Source organism: Idiotropiscis lumnitzeri, chromosome 2, assembly GCF_059441095.1.
Source record: "Idiotropiscis lumnitzeri isolate Australia: NSW breed Sydney's pygmy pipehorse chromosome 2, RoL_Ilum_1.0, whole genome shotgun sequence".
In the NCBI taxonomy this organism is placed as follows: domain Eukaryota; kingdom Metazoa; phylum Chordata; class Actinopteri; order Syngnathiformes; family Syngnathidae; genus Idiotropiscis; species Idiotropiscis lumnitzeri.
The window spans coordinates 14,130,748-14,132,545 of record NC_142392.1 but is presented as its reverse complement, the minus strand read 5'-3'; the positions used below and the strand labels follow the sequence as shown (position 1 = coordinate 14,132,545).

At 44.9% G+C, this 1,798-nt stretch overlaps 1 pseudogene; it reads left to right on the top strand.

The window, feature by feature from the left end:
* The first annotated feature begins 422 nt into the window (after positions 1 to 422).
* Positions 423 to 1,109, top strand: LOC148341755 (E3 ubiquitin-protein ligase TRIM35-like; annotated as a pseudogene).
* The last annotated feature ends 689 nt before the right edge of the window (positions 1,110 to 1,798 follow it).

Below are 1,798 nucleotides of genomic sequence, written 5' to 3'. Positions count from 1 at the left end.
ACAGGAAGTCGATGATTTGAGTAGGTCCCCCCCCCCCCCGCCACTGCACTATGAGAGCATCTGAATAGGACAAAATTATCAGTTTTACGATCATGCAGTGAGTCTGAATATTCTTTCGACTTGAGCAACTTCTTGACCTGACACTCCCTTCGCCGGCCGTTATCTCGTTTAATGTTGCACTTTGGTACCTGGCTAATTGCAGTTGTACGATAATAAAGACATAAACGTTTGTTCAATACAATTCAAGTCCAAGTGTCATCGATTGAACTCTGGCAACAGAAGCACAGCTCCAGGAAGTTCACTTTGGACTTTTTTAGGATGTCAAATCATCTGTCCACTTGTGACTGAGGCAGACGCACAGTGGCTCTCCTGAGAGTGAACGTTGGAAGCTTATTGACGGAGTCGGTGTCTTTGCGAATAATATGGCCAGCCATGTTGGGGTCATTCTCCAATGTCCGACCTGTTTGGACGTCTTTAAAGATCCTGTCGTGCTGCCTTGTAGTCACAGCTTCTGTCGCACGTGTGAGCTGCAGTGGTGGGAGCAGAAAGGAGATTGATCGTGTCCGGTCTGTAGGACTGAGTTGAGTTCGATGGATATTCCTTCAAACCTGGCCCTGAGGAATGTGTGTGAGGCTTTTTCGCAAGCCTCAGTGGAGGCGGAGGAGAGATGCAGCTTGCACAGGAAGAAACTGAAACTCTTCTGTTTGGACCACCAGGAGCTTGTGTGCCTCATCTGCAGAGATGCAGAAATCCACACTGGCCACAAATTTCATCCCTTTTGTGAGGTTGTCAAAGGTCACAAAGAGACAGTCCAGGAAGGCCTGAAGGACATGAAGAAAAGACTGAAAATTTTTTAGATAAGAGACAACTGCAACGAACAAGCGACGTACATTAAGGTCCAGAGCGAGCAGGTTGAAAATAAAATTAAGAAGGATTTTGAGGAGCTTCGTCGCTTCCTGCAGGTCGAGGAGGAGTCCAGCTTGTCTGCTGTGAGGGATCAAAAGCAGAAGAAGACTCAGAGGATGAAGGAGAAGCTTGAGGCTCTCAGCAGAGACATTGTTCTGTTACGCAGTAAAAGTTGTGTTTGTTTCTGTGTGTCGGTGTTCTGAGACTGTTTGAACATATTCAAATGCCTTTGGTGCTCTCTAGAGGAAATAATAATAATAATAATAATAATTTGCCCTTTATTAGTCCCACAATGGGAAATTCGAGATTCGAACCCAGGCCTCCTGGGTAGACTGGGTCACGAACGGGGCGCCTTAGACCACTCGGCCATCCTGGCAGCCAATTAAAATTAAAATTACGGGTAACTACAACTAATGTGCCTTTTTTTTTTTACAATGCGGAAGTGACGTGCAGTATTGCAAATAGACGACAATGACGCACGACGACGCACGTTTCTCTGCCGTCCTGAGAGATCGCACATATCTTTATTTCGAGGTTGCATCGCCGGTGCGTATAATTCATTTGTGTTTAAAAGCGGAATTGTTTGGTTTGATGTATATTTGCCGGCTGTAATTTTCAAATGGCCCGTAGCAGTGTTGTTTGTAGCTTGCTACTCACGAACATGAGAGTGGTTAAGATGGCGTCTAGGATGCTTATATACAGCATAATGTGATGTACAATTTGTTTATACATTTTGTAATTGTATTTCATTTCTGATTTTCACAGTTTTACCCTTTTGATTACCAGTAAACCTGCTTTGACAACAGCCACGTCTGCAGAGTCATTGATATAAGAAAGGTGTTCCTCGCTATAACGGCACAGTAAAACGGCGGCATCCACGCTGACGTGGCGA